Source organism: Oncorhynchus nerka, linkage group LG5, assembly GCF_034236695.1.
Source record: "Oncorhynchus nerka isolate Pitt River linkage group LG5, Oner_Uvic_2.0, whole genome shotgun sequence".
NCBI lineage: Eukaryota > Metazoa > Chordata > Actinopteri > Salmoniformes > Salmonidae > Oncorhynchus > Oncorhynchus nerka.
The window spans coordinates 866,211-892,498 of record NC_088400.1 but is presented as its reverse complement, the minus strand read 5'-3'; the positions used below and the strand labels follow the sequence as shown (position 1 = coordinate 892,498).

The following is a 26,288-nucleotide window of genomic DNA, read 5'->3' as shown; positions in this document are numbered from 1 at the left end:
ATACCAAGCGGTGGCGCAGCTAGTCAAGATGCAGCTGTAGAATCTTGTGAAGATCCGAGGGCCCATGCAAATATTTTCAGCCTCGTGAGCGGGACGAGGCGCTGTTGTGCCCTCTTCACAACTGTGTGGGTGTGTGTGGACCATGATAATTCCTTAATAATGTGGACACTGAGAAACTAATACAACCCTATTGATGTGGATATGGGTGTGCTCGCTCCTCCGTTTCCTGTGGTCCGTGATCAGCTCCTTTTTGATGTTAGAGTCTGTGTGTGTTTATATACTGGTTTAATGCTGTTTGCTTATCAGTATAGCTTCCTTCCTGATGAGCCCAAACTGGTATGCCATGTTGAATCCTCAGCCTCGCAAACCCATGTGACTATTTGTCACACTTTAGACAGCTGTGCGCCAACAAAAAATGGCGCAGGTGGTGGTATTTTTAGCTGAGCTGTTAGTTTAACTAATTCAACTTGGTGACACATGCATGCTTGTGTGTGTAAATGTGTTAGTTTGTGTGTGTACCACATATCTCTCACCAGTGTGTGTGTGTGTGTGCACGTACCAGTATGTAAAGGACCAGGTTAGTGATGCGGAAGGCGTTGGGGTAACTGGTCCTGGTCTCTGTACGGTCGAAGAACTCGAACATGCGGTTAAACCGCAGCAGTCTGTTGAAGCGGAGGAGAGGAGTGTGTATTCCCAGAGATAGGTAGAACAGGTCAGTAGGCAGGATAGACAACAGGTCTAGTTTAAACTGAACCGTCTTCAGATAACTGTCTCTCAGCTTAGAGAGGTCCTTCACCAACAGACCCTGCTCCAGGAAACCTGATGAACAAACAGGTAGAGTTAGGCACAGGCTCAGGGTAGGCAGACAGATTCAGGGTAGGCAGACAGATTCAGGGTAGGCAGACAGACTCAGGGTAGGCAGACAGACTCAGGGTAGGCAGACAGACTCTTTCAGGAGGTGAGAACAGGGGACGTGAGGAATCAAGGAAAGAGAACAGAAACACGACAGAAACAAATTGTGGAGAATTGACCTCTGACCTGTGCGTAGCCTGACGGCTGTGTCCAAGATGTAGAGACCGTCACACAGGTAGTCCAACACCAGCCACACGATGGCACCACTTGTCTGAAGCTCATCAAAACATGCCCTGCACAGAACACACAACAATACTGTCACTACATTACTGTCACTACATTACTGTCACTACATTACTGTCACTACATTACTGTCACTACAACACTGTCACTACATTACTGTCACTACATTACTGTCACTTTACTGTCACTACATTACTGTCACTACATTACTGTCACTACATTACTGTCGCTACAATACTGTCACTACATTACTGTCACTACAATACTGTCACTACATTACTGTCACTACATTACTGTCACTACAATACTGTCACTACATTACTGTCACTACATTACTGTCACTACATTACTGTCACTACATTACTGTCGCTACAATACTGTCACTACATCACCGTCACTACAATACTGTCACTACATCACCGTCACTACAATACTGTCACTACATCACCGTCACTACATCACCGTCACTACATCACCGTCACTACATTACTGTCACTACATTACCGCCACTACATTACTGTCACTACAACACCGTCACTACATTACTGTCACTACATTACCGTCACTACATTACTGTCACTACAATACTGTCACTACATTACTGTCACTACATTACTGTCACTACATTACCGTCACTACATTACTGTCACTACAATACTGTCACTACATTACTGTCACTACAACACTGTCACTACATTACTGTCACTACATTACCGTCACTACATTACTGTCACTACAATACTGTCACTACATTACTGTCACTACAACACCGTCACTACATTACTGTCACTACATTACCGTCACTACATTACTGTCACTACAATACTGTCACTACATTACTGTCACTACATTACCGTCACTACATTACTGTCACTACAATACTGTCACTACATTACTGTCGCTACATATCTTTAAGGAGTACAGAATGAACCAGTCAGTCTGATGCTAAGTGGGGTAGCTTCAAATCCATATATATTGTTGACGAAAAGGGAGTGGTCGAAATGTACACAATTACCCAGAGGAAAATGGGGGAGGGTCATCCATTTTAAATTTGAATTTAGATTTAATGTCATATCGCTAAGGGGTTGATAATGAGTTGCTTGTTATAGTATCTCATGTCTGCTCGATGATGCCCCCAATCCCTGATTCTCTGCTGGGCACTCAGTATCAAGTTCTGTTAGTGTGGTGTTGATTACTATAGGCCATAGGCCTAGGCTACAGTGGCTTGCCAAAGTATTCACCCCCCTTGGCATTTTTCCTATTTTGTTGCCTTACCACCTGGAATTAACATAGATTTTTTTGGGGCTGTTAATATCATTTGATGTACACAACATGCCTACCACTTTGAAGATGCAAAATATTTTTTATTATGAAACAAACAAGAAATAAGACTTGAGCGTGCATAACTGTTCATCCCCCCAAAGTCAATACTTCGTAGAGCCACCTTTTGCAAGTCTCTTGGGGTATGTCTCTATAAGCTTGGCACATCCAGCCACTGGGAATTATTCCCATTCTTCAAGGCAAAACTGCTCCAGCTCCTTCAAGTTGGATGGGTTCCGCTGATATACAGCAATCTTTAAGTCATACCACAGATTCCCAATTGGATTGTTAATAAACCATTCAAGTTTTGCTTTAGCAGTATGCTCAGGGTCATTGTCCTGCTGGAAGGTGAACCTACGTCCCAGTCACAAATCTCTGGAAGACTGAAACACGTTTCCCTCAAGAAATTCCCTGTATTTAGCGCCGTCCATCATTCCTTCAATTCTGACCAGTTTCCCAGTCCATGCTGATGAAAAACATGTCCCCGGCATGATGCTGCCACCATCATGCTTCACTGTGGAGATGGTGTTCTCGGGGTGATGAGAGGTGTTGGGGTTGCGCCAGAGTAGAGTACCAGAGTACCTTCTTCCATATGTTTGGGGTGTCTCCCACATGCCTTTTGGCGAACACCAAATATGTTTGCTTATATTTTTCTTTAAGCAATTACTTTTTTCTGGCCACTCTTCCGTAAAGCCCAGCTCTGTGGAGTGTACGGCTGAAAGTGGTCCTATGGACAAATACTCCAATCTCCGCGGTAGAGCTTTGCAGCTCCTTCAGGGTTATCTTTGGTCTCTTTTTTGCCTCTCTGATTAATGCCTTCCTTGACTGGTTTGTGCATTTTGGTGGGCGGCACTCTCTTGGCAGGTATCATGACTTCCGCCGAAGTCGGCTCCTCTCCTTGTTCAGGCAGTGTTCGGCGGTCGACGTCCCCTGCTTTCTAGCCATCGCCGCTCTGTTTTTCATTTATCCATTTGTTTTGTCTTGTTCTCTGCACACCTGGTTTTCATTTCCCAATCAATCTACATGTATTTATTCCTCATGTCTTTGTGTGGAATTGTTTGTGTTACGTGTTTATTGTTGACTGGTTTGCTTTTACCGTGTTTGTTCACATGTTTATTGTTAAACATAAATGATTGTGACTGTTTTTGCGCGTTTTTCACGTTTGTCTATGGGCTGGAGGTTTAGACGCAGTTGCGTCCATCTGTTGGTTTCTCCTGCCTCATTAAAGTGTGCGCCTATTCACAACTCTCTGCTCTCCTGCACCTGACTTCGCTACCAGTAGCGCACACCTGACAGCAGGTTTATTGTGATGCCATATTCTTTCAATATTTTAATAATGGATTTAATGGTGCTCCTTGGGATGTTCAAAGTGTTTTTATAACCCAGCCCTGATCTGTACTTCTCCACAACTTTGTCCCTGACCTTTTTGGAAAGCTCCTTGGTCTTCTTGGTGCCGCTTGCTTGGTGGTGCCGATGCTTAGTGGTGTTGCAGACTCTGAGGCCTTTCAGAAAAGGTGTATATACACAGTTGAAGTCGGTGGTTAAATATAACTCAGACAAATACATTTAAACTCAGTTTTTCACAAATCCTGACATTTAATCCTAGTAACAATTACCTGAATTGGGTCAGTTAGCATCACCACTTTATTTTAAGAACGTGAAATGTCAGAAAAATAGTAGATATGACTTATTTCAGCTTTTATTTCTTTCATCACATTCCCAGTGGGTCAGAAGTTTACATACACTCAATTAGTATTTGGTAGCATTGGCTTTAAATTGGTTAACTTGGGTCAAACATTTCAAGTAGCCTTCCACAAGCTTCCCACAATAAGTTGGGTGAATGTTGGCCCATTCCTCCTGACAGAGCTGGTGTAAGGCCTCCTGACAGAGCTGGTGTAAGGCCTCCTGAACTGTAACTGAGTCAGGTTACCTCTTTGCTCACGCACACTTTTTCAGTTCAGCCCATGCATTTTCTATAGGATTGAGGTCAGGGCTTTGTGATGGCCACTCCAATACCTTGACTTTGTTCTCCTTTAGCCATTTTGCCACAACTTTGAAAGTATGCTTGGGGTCATTGTCCATTTGGAAGACCCATTTGCGACCAAGCTCTAACTTCCTGACTGATGTCTGATGTCCCCCCTTTTCCTCCAAACATAATGATGGTCATTATGGACAAACAGTTCTATTTTTGTTTCATCAGACCAGAGGACATTTCTCCAAAAAATAACTATCTTTGTCCCCATGTGCAGTTGCAAACTATAGTCTGGCTTTTTTTACGGCAGTATTGGAGCAGTGGCTTCTTCCTCCCTGAGCGGCCTTTCAGGTTATGTCGATATTTGACTCGTTTTACTGTGGATATAGATACTTTTGTACCTGTTTCCTCCAGCATCTTCACAAGGTCCTTTGCTGTTGTTCTGGCATTGATTTGCACCTTTCGCACCAACGCACATTCATCTCTAGGAGACAGAACGCGTTTCCTACCTGAGCTTCTTCCTTGCTGAGCGGCCTTTCAGGTTATGTCGATATAGGACTCTTTTTACTGTGGATTGCGTACCTTTTTGACATATTATAATAATATAAATAATAATAATATCTGCATTGTGCCAACCCCTCTATTTACGCTACTGCTACTCTCTGTTCATCATATATGCACAGTCACTGTACCTACATGTACATACTACCTCAATCAGCCTGACTAACCGCTGTCTGTATATAGCCTTGCAACTGGTAGTTTCAAATGTCTTTTTCCTGTTGTTTTATTTCTTTACTTACCTACACACACACACACGCCTTTTTTTCGCACTATTGGTTAGAGCCTGTAAGTATGCATTTCACTGTGAGGTCTACTACACCTGTTGTATTCAGAATTTCACTGTGAGGTCTACTACACCTGTTGTATTCAGCATTTCACTAAGGTCTACTACACCTGTTGTATTCAGCATTTCACTGTAAGGTCTACTACACCTGTTGTATTCAGCATTTCACTGTAAGGTCTACTACACCTGTTGTATTCAGAATTTCACTGTGAGGTCTACTACACCTGTTGTATTCAGCATTTCACTGTGAGGTCTACTACACCTGTTGTATTCAGCATTTCACTGTGAGGTCTACTACACCTGTTGTATTCAGCATTTCACTGTGAGGTCTACTACACCTGTTGTATTCAGCATTTCACTGTGAGGTCTACACCTGTTGTATTCAGCATTTCACTGTAAGGTCTACTACACCTGTTGTATTCAGCATTTCACTGTGAGGTCTACTACACCTGTTGTATTCAGCATTTCACTGTGAGGTCTACACCTGTTGTATTCAGCATTTCACTGTAAGGTCTACTACACCTGTTGTATTCAGCATTTCACTGTGAGGTCTACTACACCTGTTGTATTCAGCATTTCACTGTGAGGTCTACTACACCTGTTGTATTCAGCATTTCACTGTAAGGTTTACTACACCTGTTGTATTCAGCATTTCACTGTAAGGTCTACTACACCTGTTGTATTCAGCATTTCACTGTGAGGTCTACTACACCTGTTGTATTCAGCATTTCACTGTACGGTCTACTGCTGTTGTATTCAGCATTTCACTGTAAGGTCTACTACACCTGTTGTATTCAGCATTACACTGTAAGGTCTACTACTGTTGTATTCAGCATGTCACTGTAAGGTCTACTACTGTTGTATTCAGCATTTCACTGTGAGGTCTACTACACCTGTTGTATTCAGCATTTCACTGTAAGGTCTACTACTGTTGTATTCAGCATTTCACTGTGAGGTCTACTACACCTGTTGTATTCAGCATTTCACTGTGAGGTCTACACCTGTTGTATTCAGCATTTCACTGTGAGGTCTACTACACCTGTTGTATTCAGCATTTCACTGTGAGGTCTACTACACCTGTTGTATTCAGCATTTCACTGTGAGGTCTACTACACCTGTTGTATTCAGCATTTCACTGTGAGGTCTACTACACCTGTTGTATTCAGCATTTCACTGTGAGGTCTACACCTGTTGTATTCAGCATTTCACTGTAAGGTCTACTACACCTGTTGTATTCAGCATTTCACTGTGAGGTCTACTACACCTGTTGTATTCAGCATTTCACTGTGAGGTCTACACCTGTTGTATTCAGCATTTCACTGTAAGGTCTACTACACCTGTTGTATTCAGCATTTCACTGTGAGGTCTACTACACCTGTTGTATTCAGCATTTCACTGTGAGGTCTACTACACCTGTTGTATTCAGCATTTCACTGTAAGGTTTACTACACCTGTTGTATTCAGCATTTCACTGTAAGGTCTACTACACCTGTTGTATTCAGCATTTCACTGTGAGGTCTACTACACCTGTTGTATTCAGCATTTCACTGTACGGTCTACTGCTGTTGTATTCAGCATTTCACTGTAAGGTCTACTACTGTTGTATTCAGCATTTCACTGTAAAGTCTACTACACCTGTTGTATTCAGCATTTCACTCTAAGGTCTACTACACCTGTTGTATTCAGCATTTCACTGTAAGGTCTACTACTGTTGTATTCAGCATTTCACTGTAAGGTCTACTACACCTGTTGTATTCAGCATTTCACTGTGAGGTCTACTACACCTGTTGTATTCAACATTTCACTGTGAGGTCTACACCTGTTGTATTCAGCATTTCACTGTAAGGTCTACTACACCTGTTGTATTCAGCATTTCACTGTAAGGTCTACTACACCTGTTGTATTCAGCATTTCACTGTAAGGTCTACTACACTTGTTGTATTCAGCATTTCACTGTAAGGTTTACTACACCTGTTGTATTCAGCATTTCACTGTAAGGTCTACTATACCTGTTGTATTCAGCATTTCACTGTAAGGTCTACTACACCTGTTGTATTCAGCATTTCACTGTAAGGTCTACTACACCTGTTGTATTCAGCATTTCACTGTAAGGTCTACTACACCTGTTGTATTCAGCATTTCACTGTAAGGTCTACTACACCTGTTGTATTCAGCATTTCACTGTAAGGTCTACTACACCTGTTGTATTCAGCATTTCACTGTAAGGTCTACTACACCTGTTGTATTCAGCATTTCACTGTGAGGTCTACTACACCTGTTGTATTCAGCATTACACTGTAAGGTCTACTACACCTGTTGTTGATAATGTTCCATTATCGTAGATTTATTGGTGGTGACAGTGTTTCCTATCCTCAGTGCAGTGGGCAGCAGGGAGGAGGTGCTCTTATTCTCCATGGACTTTACATTGTCCCAAAAGTTTGGGGAATTAGTGCTACAGGATACAAACTTCTGTGTAAAAAAAGCTAGCCTTAGCTTTACTAACTAACTTTGTATTTTGGTTCCTGACTTGCATATCGCGGGGGTAATTCGGTGCTAATGCAGTACGCCACAACTATACAGTTGAAGTCGGAAGTTTCCATACACTTAGGTTGGAGTCATTAAATCTAGTTTCCATACACTTAGGTTGGAGTCATTAAATCTAGTTTCCATACACTTAGGTTGGAGTCATTAAATCTAGTTTCCATACACTTAGGTTGGAGTCATTAAATCTAGTTTCCATACACTTAGGTTGGAGTCATTAAATCTAGTTTTTCAACCACTCCACAAATTTCTTGTTAACAAACTATAGTTTTGTCAAGTCTGTTAGGACATCTACTTTGTGCATGACACAAGTCATGCACATAAGCACAGACAGTTCTGGCCTGGTTTAGATCTTATCTGTAGGAAAGATATCAGCTTGTCTCTGTGAATGGTTTGTCCTCTGACAAATCAGCTGTAAATTTAAGTGTTCCTCAAGGTTCCATTTTAGAACCACTATTGATTTCACAATATATTTTACCTCTTGGGGATGTCATTCGAAAACATCATGTTAACTTTCACTGCTATGCGGATGACACACAGCTGCATATTTCAATGAAACATGGTGAAACCCCAAAATTGCCCTCGATAGAAGCCTGTGTTTCAGACATAAAGAAGTGGATGGCTGCAAACATTCTACTTTTAAACTCGAACAAAACAGAGATGCTTGTTCTAGGTCCCAAGAAACAAAGAGATCTTCTGTTGAATCTGACAATTAATCTTAATGGTTGTACAGTCGTCTCAAATAAAACTGTGAAGGACCTCGGTGTTACTCTGGACCCTGATCTCTCTTTTGACGAACATATCAAGACTGTTTCAAGGACAGCTTTTTTCCATCTACGTAACATTGCAGAAATCAGAAACTTTCTGTCCAAAAATGATGAAGAAAAATTAATCCATGCTTTTTTTACTTCTAGGTTAGACTACTGCAACGCTCTACTTTCCGGCTACCTGGATAAAGCACTAAATAAACTTCAGTTAGTGCTAAATACGGCTGCTAGAATCCTGACTAGAACCAACAAATGTGCCAATATTATTCCAGTGCTAGCCTCCCTACACTAGCTTCCTGTTAAGTCAAGGGCTGATTTCAAGGTTTTACTGCTAACCTTTTTATTTTATTTATTTTTATTTCACCTTTATTTAACCAGGTAGGCTAGTTGAGAACAAGTTCTCATTTGCAACTGCGACCTGGCCAAGATAAAGCATAGCAGTGTGAACAGACAACACAGAGTTACACATGGAGTAAGCAATTAACAAGTCAATAACACAGTAGAAAAAAAATGGGCAGTCTATATACAATGTGTGCAAAAGGCATGAGGAGGTAGGCGAATAATACAATTTTGCAGATTAACACTGGGGTGATAAATGATCAGATGGTCATGTACAGGTAGAGATATTGGTGTGCAAAACAGCAGAAAAGTAAATAAATAAATAAATAAAATAAAAAAACAGTATAAAAACAGTATGGGGATGAGGTAGGTGAAAATGGGTGGGCTATTTACCAATAGACTATGTACAGCTGCAGCGATCGGTTAGCTGCTCGGATAGCTGATGTTTGAAGTTGGTGAGGGAGATAAAAGTCTCCAACTTCAGCGATTTTTGCAGTTCATTCCAGTCACAGGCAGCAGAGTACTGGAACGAGAGGCGGCCAAATGAGGTGTTGGCTTTAGGGATGATCAGTGAGATACACCTGCTGGAGCGTGTGCTACGGATGGGTGTTGCCATCGTGACCAGTGAACTGAGATAAGGCGGAGCTTTACCTAGCATGGACTTGTAGATGACCTGGAGCCAGTGGGTCTGGCGACGAATATGTAGCGAGGGCCAGCCGACTAGAGCATACAAGTCGCAGTGGTGGGTGGTATAAGGTGCTTTGGTGACAAAACGGATGGCACTATGATAGACTGCATCCAGTTTGCTGAGTAGAGTGTTGGAAGCCATTTTGTAGATGACATCGCTGAAATCGAGGATCGGTAGGATAGTCAGTTTTACTAGGGTAAGCTTGGCGGCGTGAGTGAAGGAGGCTTTGTTGCGGAATAGAAAGCCGACTCTTGATTTGATTTTCGATTGGAGATGTTTGATGTGAGTCTGGAAGGAGAGTTTGCAGTCTAGCCAGACACCTAGGTACTTATAGATGTCCACATATTCAAGGTCGGAACCATCCAGGGTGGTGATGCTAGTCGGGCATGCGGGTGCAGGCAGCGATCGGTTGAAAAGCATGCATTTGGTTTTACTCGCGTTTAAGAGCAGTTGGAGGCCACGGAAGGAGTGCTGTATGGCATTGAAGCTCGTTTGGAGGTTAGATAGCACAGTGTCCAATGACGGGCCGAAAGTATATAGAATGGTGTCGTCTGCGTAGAGGTGGATCAGGGAATCGCCCGCAGCAAGAGCAACATCATTGATATATACAGAGAAAAGAGTCGGCCCGAGAATTGAACCCTGTGGCACCCCCATAGAGACTGCCAGAGGACCGGACAGCATGCCCTCCGATTTGACACACTGAACTCTGTCTGCAAAGTAATTGGTGAACCAGGCAAGGCAGTCATCCGAGAAACCGAGGCTATTGAGTCTGCCGATAAGAATATGGTGATTGACAGAGTCGAAAGCCTTGGCGAGGTCGATGAAGACGGCTGCACAGTACTGTCTTTTATCGATAGCGGTTATGATATCCCAAGGCATTACTACAACCTACAAACCTACAAAGCATTACATGGGCTTGCTCCTACCTATCTCTCTGATTTGGTCCTGCCGTACATACCTACACGTACGCTACAGTCACAAGACGCAGGCCTCCTAATTGCCCCTAGAATTTCTAAGCAAACAGCTGGAGGTAGGGCTTTCTCCTATAGAGCTCCATTTTTATGGAATGGTCTGCCTACCCATGTGAGAGACGCAGACTCGGTCTCAACCTGTAAGATTTTACTGAAGACTCATCTCTTCAGTAGGTCATATGATTGAGTGTAGTCTGGCCCAGGAGTGTGAAGGTGTACGGAAAGGCTCTGGAGCAACGAACCGCCCTTGCTGTCTCTGCCTGGCCGGTTCCCCTCTCTCCACCGGGATTCTCTGCCTCTAACCCTATTACAGGGGCTGATTAACTGGCTTACTGGTGCTCTTCCATGCCGTCCCTAGGAGGGGTGCGTCACTTGAGTGGGTTGAGTCACTGACGTGATCTTCCTGTCTTGGCTGGCGCCCCCCCTTGGGTTGTGCCGTGGCGGAGATCTTTGTGGGCTATACTCGGCCTTGTCTCAGGATGGTAAGTTGGTGGTTGAAGATATCCCTCTAGTGGTGTGGGGGCTGTGCTTTGGCAAAGTGGCTGGGATTATATCCTGCCTGTTTTGCCCTGTCCGGGGGTATCATCGGATGGGGCCACAGTGTCTCCTGGCCCCTCCTGTCTCAGCCTCCAGTATTTATGCTGCAGTAGTTTATGTGTTGGGGGCTAGGGTCAATGTGTTATATCTGGAGTACTTATCCTGTCTTATCCAGTGTCCTGTGTGTAATTAAGTATGCTCTCTCTCTTTCTCTCTTTCTTTCATTCTCTCTCTCGGAGGACCTGAGCCCTAGGACCATGCCTCAGCACTACCTGGCATTACATTTACATTTACATTTAAGTCATTTAGCAGACGCTCTTATCCAGAGCGACTTACAAATTGGTGCATTCACCTTATGACCTCCAGTGGAACAGTAGTGCATCTAAATCTTTTCAGGGGGAGGGGGGGTGAGAGGGATTACTTTATCCAGGCATGAATACTCCTTGCTTTCCCCATTCCACCTGGCCGTGCTGCTGCTCCAGTTTCAACTGTTCTGCCTGCGGCTATGGAACCCTGACCTGTTCACCGGATGTGCTACCTGTCCCAGACCTGCTGTTTCCAACTCTCTAGAGACAGCAGGAGCAGTAGAGATACTCTAAATGATCAGCTATGAATAGCCAACTGACATTTACTCCTGAGGTGCTGACTTGCTGCACCCTCGACAACTACTATGATTATTATTTGACCATGCTGGTCATTTATGAACATTTGAACATCTTGGCAATGTTCTGTTATAATCTCCACCCGGAACAGCCAGAAGAGGACTGGCCACACCTCATAGCCTGGTTCCTCTCTAGGTTTCTTCCTAGGTTTTGGCCTTTCTAGGGAGTTCTTCCTAGCCACCGTGCTTCTAGACCTGCATTGCTTGCTGTTTTTTTTTTTTAGAATGGGTTTCTGTACGGCACTTTGAGATATCAGTTGATGTAAGAATGGCTATATAAATACATTTGAGGTCTGGTTTGTCCATGGGAGCAATTTCCAAACGCCTGAATGTACCACATTCATCTGTACAAACAATAGTACGCAAGTATAAACAACATGGGACCACGCAGCCATCATACTGCTCAGGAAGGAGACTCGTTCTGTCTTCTAGAGATGAACGTACTTTGCTGAGAAAAGTGAAGATCAATCCCAGAACAACAGCAAAGGACCTTGTGAATATGCTGGAGAAAACAGGAACAAAAGTATCTATATCCACAGAAAAAACGAGTCCTATATCGACATAACCTGAAAGGCCAATCAGCAAGGAAGAATCCACTGCTCCTAAACCGCCATATAAAAGCCAGACTACGGTTTGCAACTGCACATGGGGACAAAGATTGTACTTTTTGGAGAGATGTCCTCTGGTCTGATGAAACAAAGATAGAACTGTTTGGCCATAATGACCATCATTATGTTTGGAGGAAAAAGGGGGAGGCTTGCAAGCTGAAGAACACCATCCCAACCGTGAATCATCATGTTGTGGGGGAGCTTTGCTTCAGGAGGCACTGGTGCACTTCACAAAATAGATGGCATCATGAGGTAGGAAAATTATGTTTATATATTGAAGAAACATCTCAAGACATCAGACAGGAAGTTAAAGCTTGGTCGCAAATGGGTCTTCCAAATGAACAATAACCCCAAGCATACTTCCAAAGTTGTGGCTAAAGGACATCAAAGTAAAGGTATTGGCCATCACAAAGCCCTGACCTCAATCCTATAGAAAATGTGTGGGCAGAACTGATCAAGTGTGTGCGAGCAAGGAGGCTAAAACACCTGACTCAGTTACACCAGCTCTGTCAGAAAGAATGGGCCAAAATTCACCCAAATTATTGTGGGAAGGTTGTGGAAGCCTACCTGAAACGTTTGACCCAAGTTAAACAATCTAAAGGTAATGCTACCAAATATTAATCGAGTGTATGTAAACTTCTGACCCACTGGGAATGTGATGAAAGAAATAAAAGCTGAAATAAATCATTCTCTCTATTATTATTCTGACATTTCACATTCTTAAAATAAAGTGGTGATTCTAACTGACCTAAGACAGGGAATTGTTGCTGGGATTAAATGTCAGGAATTGTGAAAAACTGAGTTGAAATGTATTTGGCTAAGGTGTATGTAAACTTCCGAATTCAACTGTATCTGTTCTTAGTTCTACATTTTTTTGAATGGGGCATGCTTATTTAAGAGAGTGGGGAAAGCACTTTTAAAGATCAACCAGGCATCCTCTACTGACGGGATGAGGTCAATATCCTTCCAGAATAGGGTTGTACCTGGTAGGTTCCTTGATAATTTGTGTGAGATTGAAGGCATATAGTTTAGATTGTAGGATGGCCGGGGTGCTAAGTATATCCCAGTTTAGGTCACCTAACAGTACGAACTCTGAAGATAGATGGGGGGCAATCAATTCACATATGGTGTCCATGGCACAGCTGGGGCTAAGGGGGGTTTATAACAAGTGGCAACAGTGAGAGACTTATTTCTGCAAAGGCGGATTTTTAAAAGTAGAAGCTTGAATTGTTTGGGCACATACCTGGATAGTGTGACAGAACTCTGCAGGCTGTCTCTGCAGTAGATTGAAACTCCTCCCCCTTTGGCAGTTCTATCTTAACGGAAAATGTTGTAGTTGGGGATGGAAATATCAGAATTGTTGGTGACCTTCCTAAGCCAGGATTCAGACACGGCATCAGATAACTTCAGCACTGTTCTAAACTTAGACTCTTTTTAACAACTGCATGAATAGAAATCAAAACGCCTCCGGTGCTGCAGCATGTGCTCACTTGTTGTCATGCTCTGTTGTGGTATTAAAAGAGATTCTGCTTGCCTCTAGTCATGTAGAATTGCATGAAATATGTTTATAAAAGGCCATTTTTTTCTCGGATGCAAATAAGTTGAAAGATTTAAGTAGTGCTTTATAGTGGCTATCTTTTCACCCCAACCCTTGTCAGCGGTGATATGCTACAACCTTCTGGCCATGTAATGCTTGCAAACCGAAGAACAGCAGGTTAGGCATGTTCTCTGCTGTCCACTTTGTTTTAATTATTATTTAGGGTCAGTTGTTTTTTTTCTCCAAGCATTCAGGGAGTTGATCTGACAGTTGACCAGGCGACGCGTTAAGAGGTGCTGAAAAGGAAATCATGTCCAGATATGGCTACACCCTGATAAGCAGGGCACAACGATTCCATGATTGGGCGTATGATCGTACAACATCCCTGATCACAAATGCTTGATCTAAATAGGCTGGCCAAGAGCAAATTGCTGAACCCCTGACACTCACAACCATCGAGAAAGTGGTCATAGATAAATGTATACGCTCTCTCCCGGTCGAAGCTCCCAGTTATCCAGCCAAGTTAACCCGCAGAGTGCAGATCAGCTGGTGGAACCGGTTGAAGGACAGGAAGTGGCTTTGGAGGTCCTGCGCAGCGGAAAACCACGGAGGGCAGGACCCTCCACTCACCCAAAGGAGCGGAAAAAGAAGGCAGACAAGGCCGTAACCCAGGGACACCGACAGGCAGGAAGTGCTACGAGTGTGGTGAGCTGGGACACATCGCCTGGAACTGTCCAGCCCGCAATGTCCCAATGCCTTCAGCCTCAGCCAGTGAGGTAGCCACCGGGCGTCCCTGTGGCTTACTGAGGGCATGCTGGGCTGAGAAGTGTGGTCCTTCCCCTGTCACCCGGGTAAGAGCCAACGGAAAGGACACCACGGCTCTTTTGGACTCCGGGAGTATGGTGACCTTGATCCGACCTGACTTCGCCCGGTCCCTGAACCTGACTGACACTGTGAGACTCCTCCACCTACAGACCACAAAGGGACCAGTGGGAGTCGTCCCAAACATGCCTGTGCCGGTCCTGATCAGACGGGATTTCCCGACGTTCTGCCAACTGTGGACCAGTATGTCCGGAGATGTGGGGAACCGAGGGAACCAGAAGGGAGGAGGAAGCAAGAGAGGTGGGAGGGACACCAGAATGAGGGATAACCTTGGTGGAACAGGTAGGAGACATGAGAGATAGGAAGGCAACCCTTTGGCCCGTGAACTCATGCTGGAGGCCCAGGATGCCCTAGCGAGGGTGTACAACAGAGAGGCACAACGAAGGGACCATCAGTAGATGGTATCGCGTACAGTATATACATATAAGATGAGTAATGTAGGGTATGTAAACATTATATTAAGTAGCATTGTTTTAAGTGGCTAGTGATATATTTTACATCAATTTCCATCAATTCCCATTATTAAAGTGGCTGGAGTTGAGTCAGTGTGTTGGCAGCAGGTACTCAACGTTAGTGGTGGCTGTTTAACAGTCTGATGGCCTTAAGATAGAAGCTGTTTTTCAGTCTCTCGGTCCCAGCTTTGATGCACCTGTACTGACCTCGCCTTCTGGATGATAGCGGGGTGAACAGGCAGTGGCTCGGGTAGTGTAGGTGTCCTGGAGGGCTGGTAGTTTGCCCCCGGTGATGCGTTGTGCAGACCTCACTACCCTCTGGAGAGCCTTACGGTTGTGGGCGATGCAGTTGCCGTACCAGGCGGTGATACAGCCTGTCAGGATGCTCTCGATTGTGCATCTGTAGAAGTTTGTGAGTGCTTTTGGTGACAAGCCGAATTTCTTCTGCCTCCTGAGGTTGAAGAGGCGCTGCTGTGCCTTCTTCACAACGCTGTCTGTGTGGGTGGGCCAATTCAGTTTGTACGTGATGTGTACGCCGAGGAACTTAAAACTTATTACCCTCTCCACTACTGTTCCATCGATGTGGATAGTTCCCTCTGCTGTTTTCTGAAGTCCACAATCATCTCCTTTGTTTTGCTGACGTTGAGTGTGAGGTTATTTTCCTGACACCACACTCCAAGGGCCCTCACCTCCTCCCTGTAGGCCGTCTCGTCATTGTTGGTAATCAAGCCTACCACTGTAGTGTCGTCCGCAAACTTGATGATTGAGTTGGAGGTGTGCATGGCCACGCAGTCATGGGTGAACAGGGAATACAGGAGAGGGCTCAGAACGCACCCTTGTGGGGCTCCAGTGTTGAGGATCAGCGGGGTGGAGATGTTGTTACCTACCCTCACCACCTGGGGGCGGCCCGTCAGGAAGTCCAGTACCCAGTTGCACAGGGCGGGGTCGAGACCCAGGGTCTCGAGCTTGATGATGAGTTTGGAGGGTACAACGGTGTTAAATGCTGAGCTGTAGTCGATGAACAGCATTCTCACATAGGTATTCCTCTTGTCCAGATGGGTTAGGGCAGTGTGCAGTGTGGTTGAGATTGCATCATCTGTGGACCTATTTGGGTGGTAAGCAAATTGGAGTGGGTCTAGGTTGTCAGGTAGGGTGGAGGTGATTTGGTCCTTGACTAGTCTCTCAAAGCACTTCATGATGACGGAAGTGAGTGCTACGGGGCGGTAGTCGTTTAGCTCAGTTACCTTAGCTTTCTTGGGAACAGGGACAATGGTGGCCCTCTTGAAGCATGTGGGAACAGCAGACTGGGATAAGGATTGATTGAATATATCTGTAAACATACCAGCCAGCTGGTCTGCGCATGCCCTGAGGACGCGGCTGGGGATGTCGTCTGGGCCTGCAGCCTTGCAAGGGTTAACACGTTTAAATGTTTTCCTCACGTCGGCTGCAGTGAAGGAGAGTCTGCAGGTTTTGGTTGCAGGCCGTGTTAGTGGCACTGTATTGTCCTCAAAGCGGGCAAAAAAGTTATTTAGTCTGCCTGGGAGCAAGACATCCTGGTCCGTGACGGGGCTGGTTTCCTTTTTGTAATCCGTGATTGACTGTAGACCCTGCCACATACCTCTTGTGTCTGAGCCGTTGAATTGTGACTCTACTTTGTCTTTATACTGAGGCTTAGCTTGTTTGATTGCCTTGCGGAGGGAGTAGCTGCACTGTTTGTATTCGGTCATGTTACCAGTCACCTTGCCCTGATTAAAAGCAGTGGTTCGTGCTTTCAGTTTCACGCGAATGCTGCCATCAATCAACGGTTTCTGGTTTGGGAATGTTTTAATCGTTGCTATGGGAATGACATCATCAATGCACTTTCTAATGAACTCGCTCACCTAATCAGTGTATTCGTCAATGTTGTTGTTGGACGCAATGCGGAACATACCCCAATCCACGTGATCGAAGCAGTCTTGAAGCGTGGAATCAGATTGGTCTGACCAGCGTTGAACAGACCTGAGCGTGGGAGCTTCTTGTTTTAGATTCTGTCTGTAGGCAGGAAGCAACAAAATTGAGTCGTGGTCAGCTTTTCCAAAAGGAGGATGGGGGAGGGCCTTATATGCGTCGCGGAATTTAGAATAGCAATGATCCAAGGTTTTACCAGCCCTGGTTGCGCAATCGATATGCTGATACAATTTAGGGAGTCTTGTTTTCAGATTAGCCTTGTAAAAATCCCCAGCTACAATGAATGCAGCCTCAGGATATGTGGTTTCCAGTTTGCAAAGAGTCAAATAAGGTTTGTTCAGGGCCATCGATGTGTCTGCTTGGGGGGAATATATATGGCTGTGATTATAATCGAAGAGAATTCCCTTGGAAGATAAGGCGGTCGACATTTGATTGTGAGGAATTCTAAATCAGGTGAACAGAAGGACTTGAGTTCCTGTATGTTGTTGTGACCACACCACGTCTCGTTAACCATAAAGCATACGCCCCCGCCCCTCTTCTTACCAGAAAGATGTTTGTTTCTGTCGGCGCGATGCGTGGAGAAACCAGCTGGCTGCATCGACTCCGATAGCGTCTCTCCAGTGAGCCATGTTTCCGTGAAGCAAAGAACGTTACAGTCCCTGATGTCCCTCTGGAATGCTACCCTTGCTCGGATTTCATCAACCTTGTTGTCAAGAGACTGGACATTGGTGAGTAGTATGATAGGGAGTGGTGCGTGATGTGCCCGTCTCCGGAGTCTGACCAGAAGGCCGCTTCGTTTCCCTCTTTTACGACGTCTTTGTTTTGGGTCGCAGGCTGGGATCCATTCTGTTGTCCTGGGTGAAAGGCAGAACACAGGATCTGCATCGGGAAAGTCATATTCCTGGTCGTACTGATGGTGAGTTGACGTTGCTCTTATATTCAGTAGTTCTTCTCGACTGTATGTAATGAAACCTAAGATGACCTGGGGTACCAATGTAAGAAATAACACATAAAAAAATAAAAAAAACTGCATAGTTTCCTAGAAACGCGAAGCGAGGCGGCCATCTCTGTCGGTGCCGGAAATGATCGATTCTGTAATGATTTTAGGAAGGTAAATTAAATCTCAAAGTTCGACGCCTACCCCATGCCCCGACTTGATGAACTAATAGAATGGCTAGGGACCACCCGATTGATCAGCACGCTCGACCTGACAAAGGATAATTGACAGGTGCCCTTAACTCTCAAGGCATGGTAGAAAACTGCTTTCGCCACCCCGGATGGTCTGTTCCATTATAAAAAGCTGCCCTTTGAACTGCAAAGGACCCCGGAGGTTGATGGACATGGTTCTCTGACCCTATCGGAAGTACGCGGTGGCGTACATTGATGATTTTGTGATCCATGAGAGTGAGTGGAAGGCACATCTAAACCAGGTGATCACAGTACCAAAATCCCTAATAAACTTCCCCTTTGCATTCTATTTGTGCTACTGGTGCCTGTTTTGTTATTGAACTTGGTGACGTTGATCTTGCTACAATGTAAAGGTCCCATGTTTTATGAGCTGAAATTTTAAAAATCCCCCAAATCTTCCATATGCACAAAGCTTATTTGTCTAAAATGTTGTACACAAATTTGATTACATTCCTGTTAGTGAACATTTGATCCTTTGTCAAGATAATCCAGCCACTTGGCATATCTAGATGATTGAACAGCTGCGTGATCATCAAGCAGGGGGGTGTGAATGCTGAAATATAGCCCTTTTGCGGGGAAAAACGAATTCTGATTGGCTGGGGCTGGCTCACCCATGGCTACACCACTGCCTAATCATGTGAAATCCATAGATTAGGGAATTTATATAAATTGACTGATATCCTCATATGAACTGTAATTCTGAAAAATATTTGAAATTGTTGCATGTTGCTTTTATATTTTTGTTCAGTATAAATAACGTCCCTAACAGACTTTTAAAGGTGGAGCAAAATGCCTTGATTGTCAGCTGTCTAGCGCGCTGCTCTGAAAAATTGCCTTGGATTAATTCCTGACCTACGTAAAATGACTCAGAAGTCTCACAGCAATGATGTTGTATAAAAGAAGAGAAGTGTGCTGCCATACCTGGCCACCAGGAGGCACCAGTTGTAGAGCACAGCAGTCGAGATGATCAGGAGCCAGTGGTAATAGATATTATCAGCTGGAGATAGTATCAACATACCTGGACTCTTACTGCAGGAAGGGGGGAGAGAGGGGGGAGAGGAAGTGAGTGACAGAGAGGGAGTGAGTGACAGAGAGGGGTAGGGAGAGAGAGAGAAAGAAAGAAAGAGTGGGAGAGAGAGCGGAAGAGTGGAATTGCTTTGCTGTGTTTGTCAGCTGACTGGTGGTGTGAATTGTCACTATTTGTAGTAAATCAGAAATCATACGGAGTATCATACGTGTGTATGTGGTCGTTGTGGTCAGTGGGCTCAGCATCCGGTCGTGATTGGCTGATCCTGCTGGGCGGAGCCTGCAGATCAGGGCCTCGGAACCTTTCCAGGAACGAATCAGGTCTCTCTTGCTCCTCAACCAAACTCTTATGAGCCCACTCTCTCAAAGTCACCACCATGCTGACCAACCTGGAAACACACACAGAGACACACACACAAACACACACAGAGACACACACACAAACACACACAGAGACACACACACAAACACACACAGACACACACACACAAACACACATGTATATTAGGATATTGTGACATAACATTGCATTGTACTATGTTAGAAAATATTGACATATTATTTATACCGATGCAAAACTTATAAAACACAGTTCATATCAGGAAATCAGTCAATTGAAATCATTTGATTAGGCCGACTCTATGGATTTCAATGACTGGGCAGGGACGCAGCCATTGGTAGGCCTTGGAGAGCATAGGCCCACCCACTGGGGAGCCAGGCTCAGCCAATCAGAATTAGTTTTTCCCCCAAAAAGGGCTTTACTACAGACAGAAATACTCCTCAGGATTTTAAAATTAAGTTCTTGAAACATTGGACTAACACTTTACATGTTGCGTCTGTAATTTTGTTCCTTTTATAAATGTTATATGTGAATATAACAGACAACATGGCAGTGTTTTGTGTCACCTTGACATGGCTCCTCTCCCTCTGAAGGAGTTCTGGGAGGTGAGTCCTCTCCGGTCAATGACAGCCATCCGTTGTAGTTCTGACGACGTGTCATCACACATAGACTGGCCTCTACACGCACACATGAAGGATTAAGAAGTGTGTGTGTGTGTGTGTGTGTGTGTGTGTGTGTGTGTGTGTGTGTGTGTGTGTGTGTGTGTGCGTGTACACCTGAGAGACATCCTATTAAACATCCTGTGTACCAGTCAAAAGTTTGAACACACCTAATCATTCAAGGGTTTTTCTTTATTTGTACTATTTTCTACATTGTAGAATAATAGTGAAGACATAACTAAGAAAAAACACATATGGAATCATGTAGTAACCAAACGAAATGTTAAACAAATCAAATATATTTCAGATTTTAGGTTCTTCAAAGTAGCCACCTTTTGCCTGATGACAGCTTGCACACTCAGAGGAAGGCCCCCAAAATGTTCAAAGACTCCAGTCACCCGTCATAATTCTCTGTTCTACGACACGGCAAGCCATACCGGAGCACAGGTCCACATCCAAAAGGCTCCTTAACTTCTACCCCCAAGCCATCAGATTGCTGAACAGCTTCTACCCTCAAGCCATCAGACTGCCGAACAGCTTCTACCACCAAGCCATCAGACTGCCAAACAGCTTCCACCCCCAAGCCATCAGATTGCTGAACAGCTTCTACCCTCAAGCCATCAGACTGCCAAACAGCTTCCACCCCCAAGCCATCAGACTGCCAAACAGCTTCTACCCCCAAGCCATCAGACTGCCAAACAGCTTCTACCCCCAAGCCATCAGACTGCCAAACAGCTTCCAACATCAAGCCATCAGATTGCTGAACAGCTTCTACCCTCAAGCCATCAGACTGCCAAACAGCTCCTCAAGCCATCAGACTGCCAAACAGCTTCTACCCACAAGCCATCAGATTGCTGAACAGCTTCTACCCCCAAGCCATCAGACTGCCAAACAGCATCTACCCCCAAGCCATCAGACTGCCAAACAGCTTCCACCCCAAAGCCATCAGATTGCTGAACAGCTTCTACCCTCAAGCCATTAGACTGCCAAACAGCTTCCACCCCCAAGCCATCAGATTGCTGAACAGCTTCTACCCTCAAGCCATCAGACTGCCAAACAGCTTCTACCCCCAAGCCATCAGACTGCCAAACAGCTTCCACACCCAAGCCATCAGACTGCCAAACAGCTTCTACCCCCAAGCCATTAGACTGCCAAACAGCTTCCACCCCCAAGCCATCAGACTGCCTAACAGCTTCTACCCTCAAGCCATCAGACTGCCGAACAGCTTCCACCCCCAAGCCATCAAACTGCCAAACAGCTTCCACCCCCAAGCCATCAGATTGCTGAACAGCTTCTACCCCCAATCCATCAGACTGCCAAACAGCTTCTACCCCCAAGCCATCAGACTGCCAAACAGCTTCTACCCCCAAGCCATCAGACTGCCAAACAGCTTCCACCCCCAAGCCATCAGACTGCCAAACAGCTTCCACCCCCAAGCCATCAGATTGCTGAACAGCTTCTACCCTCAAGCCATCAGACTGCCAAACAGCTCCTCAAGCCATCAGACTGCCAAACAGCTCCTCAAGCAATCAGATTGCTGAACAGCTTCTATCCTCAAGCCATCAGACTGCCAAACAGCTCCTCAAGCCATCAGACTGCCAAACAGCTTCTACCCCCAAGCCATCAGATTGCTGAACAGCTTCTACCCTCAAGCCATCAGACTGCCAAACAGCTTCCACCCCCAAGCCATCAGACTGCCTAACAGCTTCTACCCCCAAGCCATCAGATTGCCGAACAGCTTCTACCCCCAAGCCATCAGACTGCCAAACAGCTTCCACCCCCAAGCCATCAGATTGCTGAACAGCTTCTACCCTCAAGCCATCAGACTGCCGAACAGCTTCTACCACCAAGCCATCAGACTGCCAAACAGCTTCCACCCCCAAGCCATCAGATTGCTGAACAGCTTCTACCCTCAAGCCATCAGACTGCCGAACAGCTTCCACCCCCAAGCCATCAGACTGCCAAACAGCTTCTACCCCCAAGCCATCAGACTGTCAAACAGCTTCTACCCCCAAGCCATCAGATTGCTGAACAGCTTCTACACTCAAGCCATCAGACTGCCAAACAGCTTCCACCCCCAAGCCAGACTGCCTAACAGCTTCTACCCGCAAGCCATCAGATTGCTGAACAGCTTCTACCCCCAAGCCATCAGACTGCCAAACAGCTTCCACACCCAAGCCATCAGACTGCCAAACAGCTTCTACCCCCAAGCCATCAGACTGCCAAACAGCTTCCACCCCCAAGCCATCAGACTGCCTAACAGCTTCTACCCTCAAGCCATCAGACTGCCGAACAGCTTCCACCCCCAAGCCATCAAACTGCCAAACAGCTTCCAACCCCAAGCCATCAGATTGCTGAACAGCTTCTACCCCCAATCCATCAGACTGCCAAACAGCTTCTACCCCCAAGCCATCAGACTGCCAAACAGCTTCTACCCCCAAGCCATCAGACTGCCAAACAGCTTCCACCCCCAAGCCATCAGACTGCCAAACAGCTTCCACCCCCAAGCCATCAGATTGCTGAACAGCTTCTACCCTCAAGCCATCAGACTGCCAAACAGCTCCTCAAGCCATCAGACTGCCAAACAGCTCCTCAAGCAATCAGATTGCTGAACAGCTTCTACCCTCAAGCCATCAGACTGCCAAACAGCTCCTCAAGCCATCAGACTGCCAAACAGCTTCTACCCCCAAGCCATCAGATTGCTGAACAGCTTCTACCCTCAAGCCATCAGACTGCCAAACAGCTTCCACCCCCAAGCCATCAGACTGCCTAACAGCTTCTACCCCCAAGCCATCAGATTGCCGAACAGCTTCTACCCCAAGCCATCAGACTGCCAAATAGCTTCCACCCCAAGCCATCAGATTGCTGAACAGCTTCTACCCTCAAGCCATCAGACTGCCGAACAGCTTCTACCACCAAGCCATCAGACTGCCAAACAGCTTCCACCCCCAAGCCATCAGATTGCTGAACAGCTTCTACCCTCAAGCCATCAGACTGCCAAACAGCTTCCACCCCAAGCCATCAGACTGCCAAACAGCTTCCACCCCAAGCCATCAGATTGCTGAACAGCTTCTACCCTCAAGCCATCAGACTGCCAAACAGCTTCCACCCCAAAGCCATCAGATTGCTGAACAGCTTCTACCCTCAAGCCATCAGACTGCCAAACAGCTTCTACCCCCAAGCCATCAGACTGCCAAACAGCTTCCACCCCCAAGCCATCAGACTGCCAAACAGCTTCCACCCCCAAGCCATCAGATTGCTGAACAGCTTCTACCCTCAAGCCATCAGACTGCCAAACAGCTTCCACCCCCAAGCCATCAGACTGCCAAACAGCTTCTACCCCCAAGCCATCAGACTGCCAAACAGCTTCTACCCCCAAGCCATCAGACTGCCAAACAGCTTCCACCCCAAGCCATCAGACTGCCAAACAGCTTCTACCCTCAAGCCATCAGACTGTCAAACAGCTTCCACCCCCAAGCCATCAGATTGCTGAACAGCTTCTACACTCAAGCCATCAGACTGCCAAACAGCTTCCACCCCCAAGCCAGACTGCCTAACAGCTTCTACCCCCAAGCCATCAGATTGCTGAACAGCTTCTACCCCCAAGCCATCAGACTGCCAAACAGCTTCCACACCCAAGCCATCAGACTGCCAAACAGCTTCTACCCCCAAGCCATCAGACTGCCAAACAGCTTCCACCCCCAAGCCATCAGACTGCCTAACAGCTTCTACCCTCAAGCCATCAGACTGCCGAACAGCTTCCACCCCAAGCCATCAATCTGCCAAACAGCTTCCACCCCAAGCCATCAGATTGCTGAACAGCTTCTACCCCCAATCCATCAGACTGCCAAACAGCTTCTACCCCAAGCCATCAGACTGCCAAACAGCTTCTACCCCAAGCCATCAGACTGCCAAACAGCTTCCACCCCAAGCCATCAGACTGCCAAACAGCTTCCACCCCCAAGCCATCAGATTGCTGAACAGCTTCTACCCTCAAGCCATCAGACTGCCAAACAGCTCCTCAAGCCATCAGACTGCCAAACAGCTCCTCAAGCAATCAGATTGCTGAACAGCTTCTACCCTCAAGCCATCAGACTGCCAAACAGCTCCTCAAGCCATCAGACTGCCAAACAGCTTCTACCCCCAAGCCATCAGATTGCTGAACAGCTTCTACCCTCAAGCCATCAGACTGCCAAACAGCTTCCACCCCCAAGCCATCAGACTGCCTAACAGCTTCTACCCCCAAGCCATCAGATTGCCGAACAGCTTCTACCCCCAAGCCATCAGACTGCCAAATAGCTTCCACCCCCAAGCCATCAGATTGCTGAACAGCTTCTACCCTCAAGCCATCAGACTGCCGAACAGCTTCTACCACCAAGCCATCAGACTGCCAAACAGCTTCCACCCCCAAGCCATCAGATTGCTGAACAGCTTCTACCCTCAAGCCATCAGACTGCCAAACAGCTTCCACCCCCAAGCCATCAGACTGCCAAACAGCTTCCACCCCCAAGCCATCAGATTGCTGAACAGCTTCTACCCTCAAGCCATCAGACTGCCAAACAGCTTCCACCCCAAAGCCATCAGATTGCTGAACAGCTTCTACCCTCAAGCCATCAGACTGCCAAACAGCTTCTACCCCCAAGCCATCAGACTGCCAAACAGCTTCCACCCCCAAGCCATCAGACTGCCAAACAGCTTCCACCCCCAAGCCATCAGATTGCTGAACAGCTTCTACCCTCAAGCCATCAGACTGCCAAACAGCTTCCACCCCAAGCCATCAGACTGCCAAACAGCTTCTACCCCCAAGCCATCAGACTGCCAAACAGCTTCTACCCCCAAGCCATCAGACTGCCAAACAGCTTCCACCCCCAAGCCATCAGACTGCCAAACAGCTTCTACCCTCAAGCCATCAGACTGTCAAACAGCTTCCACCCCCAAGCCATCAGACTGCCAAACAGCTTCTACCCTCAAGCCATCAGACTGCCGAACAGCTTCCACCCCCAATCCATCAGATTGCTGAACAATTAATAAAATGTTCACTGGGAATATGTACATTGAACCCGCCCCCCTACTAGTCATCCTGCAAGGAGCTATGTTAAACACCTGACCTGACAGACATCCTGCTAGTAGCTATGTTAAACACCTGACAGACATCCTGTTAGTAGCTATGTTAAACACCTGACAGACATCCTGCTAGTAGCTATGTTAAACACCTGACAGACATCCTGTTAGTAGCTATGTTAAACACCTGACAGACATCCTGCTAGTAGCTATGTTAAACACCCAGTTACCCTGCCTCTCAGAGGCTGCTGCTGTATATAGATATGGAACACAGGTCACTTTAATAGTGGAACACTGGTCACTGGCAAGCCAGCGGTGGAAAATGGGATGGTGTGCTGCTGGAAAATAAATGTGTGTGTGTGTGCGTGCGTGCGTGTGCGTGCGCGTGTGTGTGTTTGTGTGTGTATGTGTGTGTTTGTGTGTTCATACCGACTCAGATGACTCAGGTTGCTGTCTGCTCTCTCGCATTCCTCGTCCAGCCATGTCTTCACTGACAGCCTCTGAGACGCCAGCTCAGTACTCTCACCCAACACCTGCCCCGTCATCTAGACACACAGTGTGAAGGTCAGCCAGGACATGGATTGTCCAGAAACATAACCAAACATAACCAACAAGCTACCATCACCATGGAGACAACCTTGGCCACCATAGCAACCGCCTGGTCACAGAAACAAAGAATGGGATGAGTAACGAAGGAGAGAGAGGGAGGAGAAAGATGGGGGGGAAGGAGAGAAGAGGAAAGAAAATGAGAGGGAGAGAGATGAAAGAGAGAGAGTGAGGGACAGAAAGGGAGATAGGGAGAGAAGGAGAGAGGAGAGAAGGAGAGAGAGAGACAGAGGTAAAGAGGAAAGGA

The 26,288-nt window shown here is 46.1% G+C and overlaps 1 pseudogene; it reads right to left on the bottom strand.

Moving 5' to 3' along the window:
* LOC115126339 (cyclic nucleotide-gated cation channel-like) overlaps positions 1–25,980 on the bottom strand; it is a 45,412-nt pseudogene extending 19,432 nt beyond the window's left edge.
* Between the last annotated feature and the right edge of the window lie 308 nt (positions 25,981–26,288).